The sequence below is a fragment of the Canis lupus genome, chromosome 23, assembly GCF_048164855.1.
Source record: "Canis lupus baileyi chromosome 23, mCanLup2.hap1, whole genome shotgun sequence".
Lineage (NCBI taxonomy): Eukaryota > Metazoa > Chordata > Mammalia > Carnivora > Canidae > Canis > Canis lupus.
The window spans coordinates 43,987,417-44,003,961 of record NC_132860.1 but is presented as its reverse complement, the minus strand read 5'-3'; the positions used below and the strand labels follow the sequence as shown (position 1 = coordinate 44,003,961).

General features: G+C 41.4%; 1 protein-coding gene across 2 annotated transcripts in view; it reads right to left on the bottom strand.

Annotated features, from left to right (window-relative positions):
• Window positions 1-16,545, bottom strand: part of FAT3 (FAT atypical cadherin 3) — a 652,630-nt gene that overhangs the window by 65,244 nt on the left and 570,841 nt on the right. The gene's annotated exons all lie outside the window — the stretch shown is intronic.

The following is a 16,545-nucleotide window of genomic DNA, read 5'->3' as shown; positions in this document are numbered from 1 at the left end:
AATCCCACACACTGCCTGCGAGTTTGACTTCCACCCCCAGCGTATGGAACACCACCCTTACTAACAATAAGATGGGGCAGGAAATTCATGTAGGGTCTTTCATCTGAGCATCTGCAGACAACAAGACCCCCTTCACTGATGCATAAACCAAGGACTGAGGGATTTGCCTGCTGCCACTAGCATTATTAGGTGAGCATGAGGGACAAAATCCTGTGTTCCCTAGGCCAATCCCCTTACGGATTTCCAGAGATCTGCCCCTGGACATGCTTCTTCTTTAGATCTGGAGATCATTTAGGAAGAAGGGAATTTATGACTCACTGTTCTGCAGCAGTGGTGCTCCGAACGAGCTGAGTGAGGAGAGGTAGGGGTTGGATCTGCACACTGCTGCTCTCTGTGGCAGCAAGGCCTGAAGGGAAGGTGCCTCTGCTGGCTGCCTGTGTTTCCTCCACTGGGACAGACGGCTGAAATCCAATCAAACCTATCACCTACGTTCCCAATCTGCGGCTTTCTTTTCCAGCCCTATTCAGAGGCATCCACTCTGCTCACATCCCCAAGCAGGAGATGCTGTGTTCTCTGAGCTTCCTGCTCAGCGGGCTGGCCCTGTTGTGGAGCACTGCGTTTACAAGGCTGACATTAATCAGCCACACAAAGACCATGGCTCCCCTCTGGGCAGATTCTGTTAATTTAAATTCGGTGACAGGGTTTTTCTGCTTTGCCACAGCAGAAAACCATTCCCTCCCCCCTCCAAGTTGCTGACCCCAACTCCCCCCACTTCCCATACATTCTGCTTCTGACAGTATCTTGGGCATTCACACCAGGAGGAACTGGGAGATTTATTGTTTCCTTCTCCTTTCTGTTACCAATCAGACTGATATGGAAGTGAGACCAGAAAAGGGGGAGGGAAAAAAAAAAACCTCAACAAACCTGCCAAATGGCATCACTTATGATTTGGTAGCTCTCAAGAAAAGAGCAGAATGTATTTTTGGAATGTATTAAAATTCCCCACTTAGACCCACTCGCAATGGATTTCAATAACTTCTAGAAATAAAGTCAGACAGGTAAATGCCAATTTAGAGCCAGTACTTCTGGTGTAGCACTTGGATCTTTGCTGTGTTACCAGGTGATGGGTGCTATCTTTGTTAAATGAATGCAAGTCGTGTCACTAAAATGGTAACTTCCTATCCAAGGGCGTATGATAAATGCCATCCCTCAAATCACCATCCCGTTGCTACGTACCCAGCAGAAAAGATGAACCCGAGTAGAAAACTTGCTTGCTAATTGGTCTAATGCTCTTACTCCATGTCACCATGTGTTATATTAAGGTGTAACAGTAATCCATCATTTTGTGTCTGTGTTTTTAAGTATGTAATTCTCTTCTCCAATTTGAGCCTAATTTAATGAGGACGGAGCTACTTAGCTTCTCAAAACGCTGAAATGACAGGCTACCAAGAGAAGTATGACTTTCACTGGAAGTCAAGTTTCTATAACTGTGGCAAATGGAGCAAGCAGGTCTTCAGAGGATTAAAATCAAGTAAAAAGAGAATGGTTGAAATCCTGATTTGCTCAAGGGAAGTAAGAGGTAGTGGCATTTTTGTGGGATGGAGTTGGAGGGAAGAAAGAGCACATAAAAATTCCCAGTATGGGAATGGTGTAAAACTGTGGGGTGGGGTGGCCAAAGGCACCTATATTCTCTTCCTTGGAAGGTTTCTGAATGGACGTTAGGTTCTCCTAATTCATCCAAATGGAAAGATGGATTTTTGGGGCATGGGGCATTTGAAAGCACAGTGAGTGCTTTGAAGACATGTGGTCCAGTTCTGGAAGACAGGAGACCTTGCCTCTGGCTCATGGTTTGGCCAAACTATACAAGTGTACTTGGACAGGTCACTTAACTTCTTCACTGGGTCACAAGTCTCTTCATTTTTGTTTTTTAAATATTTTATTTATTTATTCATGAGAGACACACAGAGAGAGGCAGAAGGCAGAGGGAGAAGCAGGCTCCTGGCAGGGAGCCTGATGCGGGACTCCATCCTAGGATCCCAGGATCACGACCCAAGCTGAAGGCACACTCTCAGCCACTGAGCCACCCAAGCACCCTTCAAGTCTCTTCATTTTAAAAATGACAGTTCAGGTCAGTTGAGGCCAAGATGATCTTCCAGACTGTGCTCCATTTCCAAATTAAACTGATAGAACTAGTTTCATTTGTATTTCCAAAAGATCATCCCCCACCCTCAAAGCGCTCATTAAGTTGCCAGGCTTTGGCAGACATGGGCTTCATCACCAACCAAGTCCAAATTAAGCCTAATCAAGATGAGCTATTGGAATCTTCTGGATGGGAAGAAAACAGCACAGCAATTCATACCATTCAGTTAAGTGTTCAGAGTTCACGCATACGGCTTATAGCAAGGCTTTATTAACTCAGTGAGAAATAATGCTCACTGCAGGATCATTCCCAAGGATCTAACCCAATGTCAGAAGAACTCAGCTCTATGTTTGAGATTGTTAGAGGTGTTAGAATCAGCACCAAAACCAAACGGTGAGAACAGTCAACGCGGCAAGTACGCTGAGATTTTTGTAAACTGGAAAAAATGTTTTCTGCCCTCCTCCTAACATCAAGCTCTCTAAGCTTCAGGAAACCACAAGAGCTCTTTTATGCGTACTCCGGGGTTTGATGTTGGCAGCTGCTATGACTGTCAGGCCAGGGCATTGTCTATGACATTAACCTTAACACCCTTCAGCAGTTGCACCGGTTCTGGCCTCTAGGTGGCACAGTTAAGATGGAATCTCTACTAAATACCTATCAACTGGCTTTTATAAAGAGATTTGAATTTATATGGAATACATATCTGGAGAATAAATGACCTGAAACAATCTCACCCATCAGACTCTAGGCACCCTCTGAATTTTGGTTTTCATCACTTATTTTTCTTTTTGATCAACTTTATTGCTATACTAAGATGTCATAATTTATGTATAGTCACAGGAACACATTTTAAGTATCCAGCTCATAAATTCTGACACATGTATACCCCCGTGGAACTGTGGCCCTCATTGGCATCTAGAACATTTCAATCATCCCTTACAGTACCTTCGTGTCCCATTTTGGTCCGTCCCCCGATCCCATGCCCCAGGCAATCTAATAACTTGGTTTTGAACCAACTCTTTTTCCTGCTTTCATTAATGCCTATTCATCAGTGCCAGAAATCCCACAAGTATATTTAGTTTTCACAGTCTTTATGACCGAGACTCGGTGACTACAGCATGCTCGTATTTAAGCTATAAGGATTATCCTTTGAAGAAAAATGATAAACAAAGCTTTGGTTCTTGAATACGTCATTGCATTCTTTTGTGACGGCCTTATCCTTAAAAGACAGTAGTTACTTTTGAGAAGTGCAGGATTCTGTCTTTCTCACAGGAGACACTGGACATGACCCTTCCATTCCATCTGGACTTGCCAAGTGCCACCTATTTTACTACTCGAGGCAGTGGGCTAAGGGGAGCCAAAGGAGACCATCTCTAAACCTAGGAGTTTAACAACTTGATGAGGAGGACAATTTAGAGTTTCCTGCGTGTCTTTCCTCAATTTCTGTCTCCCATCTGAATTGGAATGGCGGGCTCTTTTGATTCTGCCTTGGAGACATCACTAGATGTCTTGTGGCCAGGTCTCACCTAGACTGTTGCTGAGAGATTCCTGATGGCAAACTGCCTCACTTGTCATCCCCTGCTGGCCAAACCTAACCAGAGTTCAGCTCCTAAAACTGAGTCTACTTTGCCTCAGCTGCTGAAGATAGTCACTGATTGCTCACTCCCTATAGTCAGAAGTAGAGATGTCTGAGGATGCCTTTCCAATCCTGTGACCTCTGGTCCCAGCCCACCCTTTGAGCGTTATCTCCTACTCCACTGTCATCGTATGCTGTCTACTCTGGCTACTCCTGAAAACTCCATGAGCACTTACTCCTCTAGGGCTCTGCTCATGCTTGGATTTTTACTCAGAATGTTCTCTTCCCCTCCTTCCCTTGTCAAAATCCTACATATTCTCTGTAGGGTCTCCTCTGGACAGCTTCCTTAATTTCCCTAGTTTCTCCTTTCTCTGTGCTTCCTTAACAAAACTTGTACATTATCATTAGTTATGTACTCTCTCCCACTTGATTAATGTGGCTTTTAGACAGAGGGACAGTGTAATGTTATTTCTATAGCTCAGTGCTGAGTCCAGGACCCCACACAGAGTCAGAAAGCAACGAACATTGAATTGCAGGAGAAGCGATCAGCGGACCAGAGCAAGAGTATGAGCTAACACAGTGCATGTAGGTGACATGCACACTGCACATGCCTGTGTTAAAGAACTGAAGAACCCCAAAAGGGTGCGATTCGGAGAAGTTGGAAAGATTTAATATTGAAAATGTACATAAGGGGAGCCTAGGTGGCTCAGTTGGTTAAGTGTCTGACTCTTGATTTCAGTTCAGGACATGACCTCAGGGTCATGAGATCAAGGCCTGAGTTGGGCTTCATGCTCAGTGGAGAGTTGAGTCTACTTGAGATTCTCTCTCTCTCTTTCCCTCTGTCCCTCCTTTGTGCTCATGTGTGCACTCTCTCTCTAAAATAAGTAATAAATAAATAAATAAATAAATAAATAAATAAAATCTTTAAAAATTTACATAAAACAAATACAAATATATAAAAAACTAATGCTAAATGGATAATTGCATTTGTGAATAAAATTGGTAACTACTCAATTTTCCCAGAATGAGGACTGGTTGAATAAGTTATGGTACATTCATATCACAGAATACTATATACATCACCATCACCATGTAAAAGAACACATACATAGCAACATAGAAATATGTTTGTGAGCTAGTGGAAAAATCAGGTTACAAAACAATATCTAGCCTATGAGTCCATTTTTGTAAAGAAAAAAGGTGGAAGAGACTTCATCAAAATAGCAACAATGGTTAGAATTGACTTTTCTTTTGGTCCATCTCTCTAGGGTTTTTTTGTTTGTTTGTTTGTTTTAAGATTTTATTTATTTATTCATGAGAGGCACAGAGAGAGAGGCAGACACATAGGCAGAGGGAGAAGCAGGCTCCCTGCAGGGAGTCCAATATGGGACTTAATCCCAGGACCCGGGATCATGACCTGAGCCAAAAGGCAGACGCTCAACCACTGAGCCACCCAGGCGCCTCTAGGTTTTATACAGTGGACACAGATCATGTTTCTAGTAAGTAAAAGAACTATTATAAAAATCATGTAATGGAAAATTTATTACCAATTTTGGAGAGCAGTCAAATTTCTGAGTTACTTTCCAGGCCAGTTTAATTCTCAACATATATGCCATTTGAAGTAATTGCAGAAAAGGATACTTATATGTTGCATAAACATTCTTTTTCTGGATATTTTCACTGCTCATTTTTTTTTTTGTGTCCTGAAAGACATTGACTTTACTTAGGGAAAAAATTTTTTGTTAGGTCTCACAAAGTTATTTCAAGTGATACATTGTTTTGAACTATTTTGTATTCTTAAATTAAGCTGTAGAAGAAGATGGCTAGCTTCAAATCTCCTCTCATAGTCTGTGGGAGGCAAGTAAAATCCCATTACATCAAAAGAGCTCAAACTGACCGCTTTTTTTCTATCTTTAAAAGAGGCCTTCAGATGATATAAAATCAAAGAAAGTTGCCATTAGGAGGTCCATAGAATTGCAATTATTTTTCAAGTTACATTTTAAGTAGACTCTCTGATTATTTCTGTTTTAAGTGTCTTTTACAAGTTTTCATTGAGTGATGACTAACCCTGGCACATTACCCCAGGCAAAATACCAACTTTGGGGTCAAGAATCTTGGAGATCTTTGAATAGTCAAAAAGGACAAAATGTAGCCCCAGTCATAGAATCAGGGAGATCCCGATAATTCCATTGACTTCCTGGGGACTCACCATTTGGGCTGGCACCAGCTCTGCTGGGTTGCACTGGCAACATGATTGTGAGGTTCTTAGAAAGAGAAAAATGAGGGGCCCCTTGTTTTAAAAAAGGTTGTGAAGTTCAGCATAGCCACAGCAGAGCATTAAAACATCATGAAGCCCTTCTAAGCAAGGGGTCTGTATACCTGCAAAGGCTGTATGTACTCCCATATAGCTGGCTGTGCTGGTGAGTGACACCATTTTCTTGATACCTCAAAGGCTGCAACCCATCTGGGCATAAACCTCCCTACCATCTATGACTTGGCACTTTGCTAAGCCTGGGACAGTCAAGTGTAATTCATCAAAGTGCTCAAAACTTCATCTTTATTGGTGCATAGAACTTCTACACTGGGTGACCAGTGATAACACTAAAAATATTTCCTAAGTGGGTCAATATGTACGACCACTGGATCAATCATTCATCTATCCAATGAATCACTTCCACCCAATAAATCCTCAGGCACTGAGGATGCACAGAAGAATCATAGCCCCTCAGAGTTTCCCATCTCTCAGGAGACAAGCATGGATATAGTTGATTATTGGAGAGTAACAGCCAAGGGACATTTCTCAGGGAAGAAAACAACTCAACTGATTCATGAAGGAAAGATAGGAGTTGTCGAGAGTACAAAGTATAGAAGTGATGAGAAGAAGGGGCATTTTGGGTGAAGTGAACACATGCGAAGTAAAGAATGATGATATTGGGTGCTTGGAGAAGGGCAAAATGGCTCAGAATTGCTAAACGAGAAGTTTAGAATGGCAGGAGCCAAAGCTGTCTATTTTCAGAACCGCTAGCCTATTACCAAAGCTGTTATACACAATTAGAGCTGGAGTAAATGAAAAGCTGGGTGTAGGTTAATGGGTGAATTAGCAGAGAGAAGGAGGGAGACCAGAGGAGTGAGATGAAGAGGCTGTCCCAGTGAGAAGCATTTCATAACATGTGAGAAGTTATTTAAAGAGCTCACCACAGATGATGGACAACATAATTGCATCTGTCAAGGAGGTGTCACAAGGTGAAATGATAGTGAGTAACCTGTGGCAAAGCTGATAGGCACACTCCACTGAGCCTCAACATACCCTGCAGAGATAGGAAGTCAAAGTGGGGTGGTCTGTGGTGTCTGCACAAAATGCCCAGGACTAGGTGGAAATTCCCCAGGACACCAGCACTCCCGTAAACCTGTCCTCATTGCTGCATGCTGGATGGGGACTGACCCACAGAGGAGCTCAACGGCCTGTTAACCAACCCTGTAGCATCCAGGAATGAAGCAGCATGGGAATGGGTGAGCATCCTCATTGGAATGAATCACACCACCACTCACAGTTAGAAATCAGAATTCCCTGCCCATAGATGGCAATTGCCAAAACCCTTCACTAAGATATTTCTTTCTGGAAGGAATTAGCTATTTCATTTGTTTTGACCCTGTACTTGGAAGAAACTGGATTGACTGATTGATTCATTCATTTTTGAGAGAGAATGGGCCTGCGAGTGGGGTGGCAGGAGAAGAGAGAGAGAGAGAGAGAGAGAGAGAGAGAGAGAGAGAGAGAGAGAGAATCTAAAGTAGGCTCCATGCATAGGCTCTTGACTCAGGGCTTGATCTCATGATCCCATGACCCTGAGCTGAAATCAGGAGATGGATGTTTAACCGACTGAGCCACCCAAGTGGTGCTGGAAGAAATAGGATTTTAAAAACCATAATAATGATAACAATTCATATGTGTCAGATGCAAAGTCTTCTAAACCAGAAAAGGTATCACAGTCATTTTGAGGGGAAAAAAATGTATATCGAGTCCTATTCCAGGCTTTCCAAATCAGATTTTGGACGTGGAGCACTTGCTTATTTGTGTTTGTTTGTTTGTTTGTTTGTTTATTTATTTATTTATTTATGTATTTATTTATTTATTTATTTATTTATTTTTGCCTGTTTATTTTTAAAAGCTCCCAAAGGGATTCTCATGGACAGCCAGGGAACTGGTTTGTCTGACTGTTATTTTTTCTCTATTGTTGGATCCTGGAATTTGGGAGGTGGTAGGTCCTAGGGCTCTAATCAACTGAAGGGATCCTAAAATCTTAGGTATAGAGGGTCATCTCATATTCCCAAATTAAGCTCTATGTGATATAAAGCACTCACATTCTCTCCAGTGGGCCTGGAGAAAGTAATTTTCAGTGTCTGAGGCTTCCTCCATGACATAGTCCAGACTCTGTGAGTGAAAGCCTCTGGCAGAAGGAACCTACATACACACCAGACATAATATTAGGGAGTTAACATGGAATATCTAATGTTGTTTTCTCAACAACTTGGCAGTTTAGCATACAGGTAGGGAGCAGGTATTGGGTGGTTGGTGCAGAAGCTGGTGTCCCAGGCCCTCCAAGAGCTCATTGTCTGGTGGGAAAACAAGGAATTCATATCTCCATTTCTCCAGGGAGGAGAATTTCTCCCTGAATTGGGGTTCAAAAGGGAGGAGGAACTTAGTTAAGGTTAGATAGTTAATAGAGGCTGGAACTGGAATGTTTAATCTGTCTCCTCCCAAAGCCACAGTATGATGTTGTTTCCCAAAGTGACAGGCCAATGTGACAAGGATGGGATGGGGTGCCACAGTCCACCATCTAGTCACAGGTGTGACTGCAGAAGGTATCCTGATGCTGGTGGGAGGTCAAGAATTCAGGGTTTAATGGGGCCATGGAGACCTTTGCTCAGGACCTCTTCCATTGACCAGACAGCTTGAAAGGAGCAACCTAATCTTTTTGAAGCTCGTTTTCTCCATCTGTGCTGAGAATATCAACAGCTCTTCTGCCATAGGAAGATTACAGGTGTCTGTTTTGGGATCTCTGGAGAAAGGCTTCAAACATGACATTAAAATTTTTGATATCTACAACAAAGAGTTTCAACCACAAATGCTCCAGAAATGGCTTATGTCTCACTGTCTTTAGAGGGATTATTTAATTTTTATGAACATTTTAATAGTCCCTCAGCTACCTTCAGAGATTTAATACTTTAGAGAATAACAGAGCTTTGGGGAAGAAAAAAAAAACACATTAAAATCACTGACCTATGCAGCTTAGAGGTGACAAGCTCTAAGGCATTAGGAAAGATATAGAATAGATGGTCCTTAAGAGCAGACAGGTTGAATCAGAATTGAATCCCTCTTGGAACATCTTCTGGCAAAAATTACTAGAATATAGAAAAGAGCCTTGGACTGAGATGTCAGGATACCCTCCTTTTAGATCCTGCTCTGCCACTAAGAAAGTCATCTTGGATAGGACTCTATCTAGGGGCCTCAGTTTCCTCACCTGGAAAAAAAAGTTTTGGATTGGATTTTGTTTCAGGGCCTTTTCAGAGTGACATTCCAAGATCTTCTAGGGTATGATGCACAGAAGTGGGCCTACTGCCCCAGGAGGAATCCAGGAAACCACAAGAATAGCAACAAGGAGCAGCCAATGTGCTAGCCATCACCACTCACCCTGCCATGTCGAAGCAGCCTGTTCCCAAATTGTCTGAACCACTCCTTCTTGAGGGAGGGCCCTGTTTTAATTGCCACTGACCTGCATCAGAGCGCTTTTTCCTCACAGAGTGGAGCCTGTGGGAGGATAATGACTATAGCAAGGGATTCTTAAGGATATGTGGACATAATTCCAAAGGCCACACACTTGCATTAATATGCTAGTTCTCTATTACTCCATGCCAAATTACCCCAGAACTTAGCATGAAGCAGCACATACTTAGTATGTCACAGTTTCTGTGGGGGCAGGAATCCAGGCCTGGCTTAGTTGGCTGGCTATGGCCCATGGTTTCTCATTTCCCTGTTGCGTGGGAATGCAGTTTTATCTGAAGGCTCAAACGGGGGTGGGTGGTCCACTTTCAAGCTCACTCATCTAGTTGCTAATAGAGACTCAGTCCCTTGTCATGTGGGCCTCTCATAGGCCTGCCTCAAATATCATAGCTCTCTTCACCAAGGTGAGTGATCCACAGGAGAGTGACAGAGTGCTGTACACTGAATTGTGTCCCTCTAAAACTCATATGCTGAAGACCTAATCCTGATGTGACTGTATTTGGAGATGGGGCTTATTTTTTAATTTTTTTTATTTTCAAAGATTTTATTCATTCATTCATGAGAGACACACAGACAGAAAGAGAGGCAGAGACAAGGCAGAGGGAGAAGCAGGCTCCATGCAGGGAGCCCAAAGTGGGACTCAATCTCGGGACTCCAGGATCATGCCCTGGGCTGAAGGCAGGCGCTAGCTACACCCCTTACCCACCCAGGGATCTGAGATGGGGCTTTTAGGAGATATTAAGTTAAATGAGGTCATAAGGATGGGGTCCTAATCTAAGATTCATGGTCTATAAGAAGAGGAAAACAGAATATTGTTTCTCTCTCTACTGCACATACCAAGGAAATGCCATGTGAGCATGCAGTGAGATCCTTATAGATTGGTGTGAATGACACTCCCTTGGAGTTTGTCCCATAAAGATGCAGGAAACCACTAACCCAGAGTTCTCAGCATGCATTTCTGTCATGGTTCTAGTACCTAATCCATAACACTTTGCTGAGAACTTATCTCCTCTCTTCACTTTGCTTCCCAAGTCCCTTTTCATGGTTCTCAATAAGGGGCATATGCACAAAGCTAGGATGAGTCAGAAGAGATAAAAAAAAAAAAAAAAACAACTGGAGAGATTCATTTAATGTAGTTTGGTCTGAAAGACCTCTGTTTAATAGCTCTCATGGGTTATTTTTATGAACATTACTCTCAGATAAATAATCTGCTCCTTCATAAGGAGCTATCCTCTCAGAGCAAATAATGCTTCAAGATACTGGGCCAGCCATTTATTTCCTCTGCCAAGACTGATACTTCGAAAACCCAAGTTTATTCTAGTATCTGCTCCATGAGAGCACAGCACAGTACAGAAGTCATGATACCAACTCCTTCATTAAATATTCAGAAAATAAACCCCCAACATGGACAGCAAGTTTACATTATCACAGTGAATGGCAGTGCAAAATTAAGAAATCTGAGGGCTATGGAAATACAAACATTTGAGTAAAAATTGGAAAGTTTTCCCACAAGATCACTTTTCTCTATTTCCTGTTCTCTAATATGAGGTTAATATGAGGACCTAACTATTAACTTTAGAGTGAAAGGCATCATTCTGGAAGATGCTGAGAAACAATTTCTGTATTTTCTATTAATTCACTCTACCAATTGTACCCACTCAGTAATGTAATGCCTGCAGAGCCCTCAGTGGGTGAGGCATTTATCTTCCTCATTTCTTGGTGACTTCCTCTCATGTTTCTTCTGGCACTTGGAGCAAACTCCTTGCACATTTTAATTATTATATGTCATGGTGTGGATTTCTTTGGGTTCATCTTGTTGGGGGTTTTCTGTGCCTCCTGGACCTGGATGTCTGTTTCTTTTCCTCAGTTATAGACATTTTCAGCTATTATTGCTTCAAATCAGTTTTCTACCCCTTTCTCTTTCTCTTCTCCTTTTGAGTCTCCTGTAATGCAAATGTTAGTATGCTTGATGTTGTCCCAGAGATTGCTTAAAACTATGCTCATTCTTTTAAAATTCTTTTTTTTCTTTCTGTCTGTCCAGCTTGGGTATTTTCCATTACCCTGTCTTGTAGCTCACTGATCCGTTCATCATCCAATCTGCTGTTGATTCCTTCTAGAGTATTTTTCATTTCAGTTATTGTATCCTTCAACTATGATTGGTTCTTTTTTATATTTTCTATTTCTTTGTTAAAGTTCACACTGTCTTCATCCTTTCTGGACTCTTCAGTCCAGTGAGGATTTTTTGGCCACTATTTTGAACTCTTTATCAGGTAGATTGCTTATCTGTTTCTTTTAATTCTGAATCTTTGTTTTATTTTTTCATTTGGAACATATTCCCTGCCATCTCATTTTGTCTTGTTCTTTGTTTTCTTTTTTTTAAAGATTTTATTTATGTATTTGAGAGAAACAACATGAGCTGAGGGAGGGGGGGAGATCAAGAAAGAGAGAGATGCAGACTCCCTGCTGATCAGGGAGTCCGATGCAGGGTGTGATCCTAGGACCCCAGGACCATGACTTGAGCAGAAGGCAGACACTTAACTGACTCAGGCATCCAGGTGCTCCTCTCTGTGTTTGTTTTTATGTTAGGTGGATCAGCTGTGTCTCCCACGCTTGAAGGAGTGGCCTTATGTAGAGGGCTCCTGCTGGTGCCCAGGACCAGGCACTCTAGGGATGTCCCCCTTGTGGGACTATATGGCTGGGCTGTGACAGCTGTGGGTGCACTGATATGGCTTGGCTAAGAGGTCCAGCCATGGCTTCTGCTACTGTGCTAGTGGGCAGGGCTGACCCCTCCCACCTGTCCCCTTCCCTCCCACCCCATTGGAGTCATGTTGAGTGGGTGTTAGACATGGACATGCTCCTTCCTTTTAAATCCCAAAGCCACCACTCTAATTTTGGCCCTTATAGTCTTTTTCAATACCCTTCTGGAACTTTCCTCACCCTCATTTTAGAGCCTTTTATCAGATTAGCATTTCCTAAACCCAGAATTGATGAGTTCTTTTCTCAAAAGTGCTCAGTGGCTCTTTTCCACTTATTGGTTTAAGCACATAATCCCTGGCCTGTGTGAGCCACCACAGTCGGGCCCAGACTACTTTTCTCATCTCATTTACTTCTCAATATGCTGGATGACATGATACTCTCCCAATTATTGAGTCGGGTCCACATGTTCCCAGCTTCACAACTTTATCCTCATGGTTCCTGTCTTCCTACCTCTGCTTGTTGAAATCCTGTTCATTCTGGGAGCTCTGCCTTTTGTTAAAGGTATGTGTGTTCCTGACTCATGTTTTTCATTCCTGCAAATGACCTGAGGTCTGTCACTGCACATTCCTGATCTTTGAGAATCTTGTAGTTCCTTCTGTAGTGTCTTCTACCTAGCTACTCACTAAATTTCTTTTTTTTTTCTCACTAAATTTCTGTTAAATTCAATGGAACATAATTATAACGCATGTTATGAACCCCTCAAGTTTCTCTGAAATTCCTAAAAGAAGTTCCAAACCTTGCAGGAAATTTTCATAGGAAAGGAATAAGTGAGTGGCTTATTAGAAGATTTCCTTGTTTTATGTCCCTGGTCCGTAAGAGGAAAAATATGTCCTCTTGCATCTCAAATATCTGGAAATTGCCCTCTCAATAAATCATGAGCTATAACATATTTTGCAGAGCACGTTTACATTTTATTTTCATATAACTTTGCCTAAAATGGTCACAGACCTTAGCTCTGATCTTCATCATTGCATATTTCCTTTGCTAGCTCAGAAAACCCTCAAAATTAGGAAGCTGGACACAAATCCCACCTATGAGAGGCAGACTAAGTAGTAAGATATTAACCCCAAAGACGTAGTACAACCAAAGGACCCCCAATCTTTCCTCAAAGTACTATATTTTTAAGCATGTTAGGTCAAAAAGTCATGTCATTAGCTTATGGGATTGAGGATGTTTCCATTTTACAGGAAGACTAAGACTTTAGTGCTAAAATCTAGATAGTTGCCATGCTATTTTTTAGAGCTTGTAAAATGGGTGTTGAAATTATCTTGCTCTTCTCTGTTTTTTTAAAAGACTTTACTTATTCATTCATGAGAAACACAGACAGAGAGGCAGAGACACAGGCAGAGGGAGAAGCAGGCTCCCTGTGGGGAGCCCAATGTGGGATTCAATCCTAGGACCCCAGGATCATGACCTGAGCCAAAGGATCAACCACTGAGCCACCCAGGCAGCTCTCCTTTGTTTTGATTTGGTTCCTAACTTAGGCAGTTACTCCAACATTAGTGTGGTTTTATTATGAATAATGAATTTTGCATAAAAGAGAGGTATTTGGCTAAAACCAGTAATATTTTCTCAAATTAGAAAATCAGGATATGAAAGATTAGCAAGTCCTTATATAAGCTTTGACTTCATGAAGTTATGGAATCAGATTTCACAGGAATATACCCATGTCTTTTCTCTGTAATTTATAATGGCTTAGTATATACTGTAGCCAAATAGTGATGAAATATAATTTATAACTTCAGGTAAAGGAATATGCTTAACAAAAGAAGTTTCATGAACCAAATAGCCCTCTCATTTACAAAAATGGAGTCCATGTTCTTTACTAGGATCAAAATCCAATTGAGGTAAATCTCAAGGGAATGAACACTGAGATGGATTTTTTTTTTAGTAAAAAAAGCCAATCTCAAAAATACAAACTATATAATTTCTTTTAAATAATGTATATGAAATTACAGATATGGAGATTAGTGGATGTTGGGGGGTAGAGATTGGGAAGGAAGTGCCAGGAGGAGGTTGGTGTGGCTATGATGGGGTGGCAGGAGGGAGCTCTGTGATGGTGGTTACATGAAGTTGAACAAGTGATAAAATTGTATAGAACCACACACACACGCGCGCACAAACACCAAATTGGATACTGTATTTCAGTGACGCAAGATGTCCGCATTGGGAAAAAGTGCTAGGTGAAAGGTATATGTGACTTTCTGCAAAATTTTTTTTGCAACTACCTGTGTATCTATTATTCTTTCAAAATAAAAGTTTTTTTTTTTTTTTTTTTTTTTTTTAAATAAGCTCTTATCTTGTCCCAAAGGGGCCCAGGTGTCAGGCAGTAACATAAATAAGCGAGGTGGCTGGAAATAGGGTTGGTGAGTGCTAGCTGTTATCAAAAAGGCAGCTGCTACTTCTTCAGCTCCTGCCACTGTGGGAGTGTGTACCTGAAATTGCGGAGTTTTCTGAGGGCTGTTACTGTTTTTATAAAATGTCAGAAATTGAAATTTTGAATAAAAATTTGACCTTTATTGACAGCTAAGTCAAACTTTTTCAAACACTATAAAAGCCAAACTAAAGATACAAGAGGGCTGGATTCAGTTTAATGATGCATGTGCAAACTTAGCTTCAGGCCAGAGGTTCAATTTGGCCCTGAGATGAACTGCCAACTTAACAACCTGGCAAACTCAGTATGCAGCTCACGTTCCTCTGTGGTCCCTTATGAAAGACCAAGAAATGGTACTCCTGAGAAAATAAGTGTTCTGATCGGGCCACTAATGAAAATGGTGTAGGCCATTTAGGTGTCTCTGACACCCAGGAATTCTGGAGGATGTTGGTTTGATGACAGCTTAGACTGATGTCTCAGCTGTTGGAATCCCCCTGCAAGCTCTGGCCAAGACCATCACGCTCACTTCCTGAGTATGGTGCCCGGTACATGGCTGGATTTCCTAGTTTGCATTTTTATGTGTTCATTTGTTCTTCCTTGCTAGTTTAGTTTTCTTTTTTATAGCTAAGTGAGTTGTATAAAAACTGAAAAGAAACCAGGATCTGATCTTATGCTATAGCTTTTCTGAGGCAGATACAATGGCCTGGGGACTGTACTTTATCTGAGCAGCACTCACAACCTCTGTGTCTTCTTGAAGCTCTGAACATAAACCTTTGGCTAATTAGTGAAAATGAACAGAAGCAGGTGCTGATGAGATCATTATTCTGGTTTTGGTCCTTTAAAGATTTTATCATCCCTGTCCAGCTAAAGGCCAAGTAGTCATTTCTTCTTCCCTAACTCCCAACCTGGACAGCTGACTCAGAAGTGAAAAGGAGGATGAGCTAACTGCATGTTCTTCACCACAAGCCACATCTGTGGGCCAGTAACATCCTGCCCACCCTCCATTGTCCACAACATGTGCACTAATTAGGCCCCTTCTGTTTTTAATCTCTGGTACACAGAACTGACCCCATTCCTTCATGAAGAAAGTGAGTAGAAAAATTTATATTTTAAAGAATTAGGATTTTAATTTAATTTAATTTAAATAAAAATTAATCTTAAATTTTCATCTATGGCTCAATTACACATCCTCAAATGTAAATTATTAAAAGATTTATTCAAATAATTTCTGTCCCCCACCCCCACCACCCTAAAGTCTGCTAATAGGAATCCAGAGAATGTTTTGTAATGCTCCTTTAAAAAAGAGTATTTGTACAAGACAGTGGTGGACAGAGCTCAGGGACATACATGAACCTGGGGGTTTCTAAGGCCTTGTTTCAAAAGAAACGTGAAATATAGTTACGAAGGAAAAAAAAAGTATCTGTAGGAATTCCATAGCTATAAATCAATAAATGAGTCTTTTCCTGCTCACCATTTTTTACCAAGTTTTATATAATATGCAGACTTCTAAAGGGTTGGTTCTCAGTCTGGAAAATTATGCAAATGAGGGAAAAGCAATAATTTAAAGCAGCCACTAATTTCTTGAAGGGGAAATATGCAGAGACCTTGGGCTCTACGTGTGTTTTCAACTAATTATCATGTATTTACTTTTCCATTAGTCCAATAATTTTTCTTTCAACTCAGAATTAAGCAATAAGATACTGAATTATATAAAGGTCTGTTTAGCATAGCAGACACACCCCATCATTCTCCAGTCCTCTGATTTACAGCTCTTAAAATGCACAACCAAGAGGCCGTCTATACGCCCTTTTGTATTTACATTCCATCATGCAGTCACCTCGATAACTTATGCATTCTCAAAAGGACTACCTAGCAATTAACTCCAGTCTTTTCTAACTCACCATCTCATTATGCAAAGT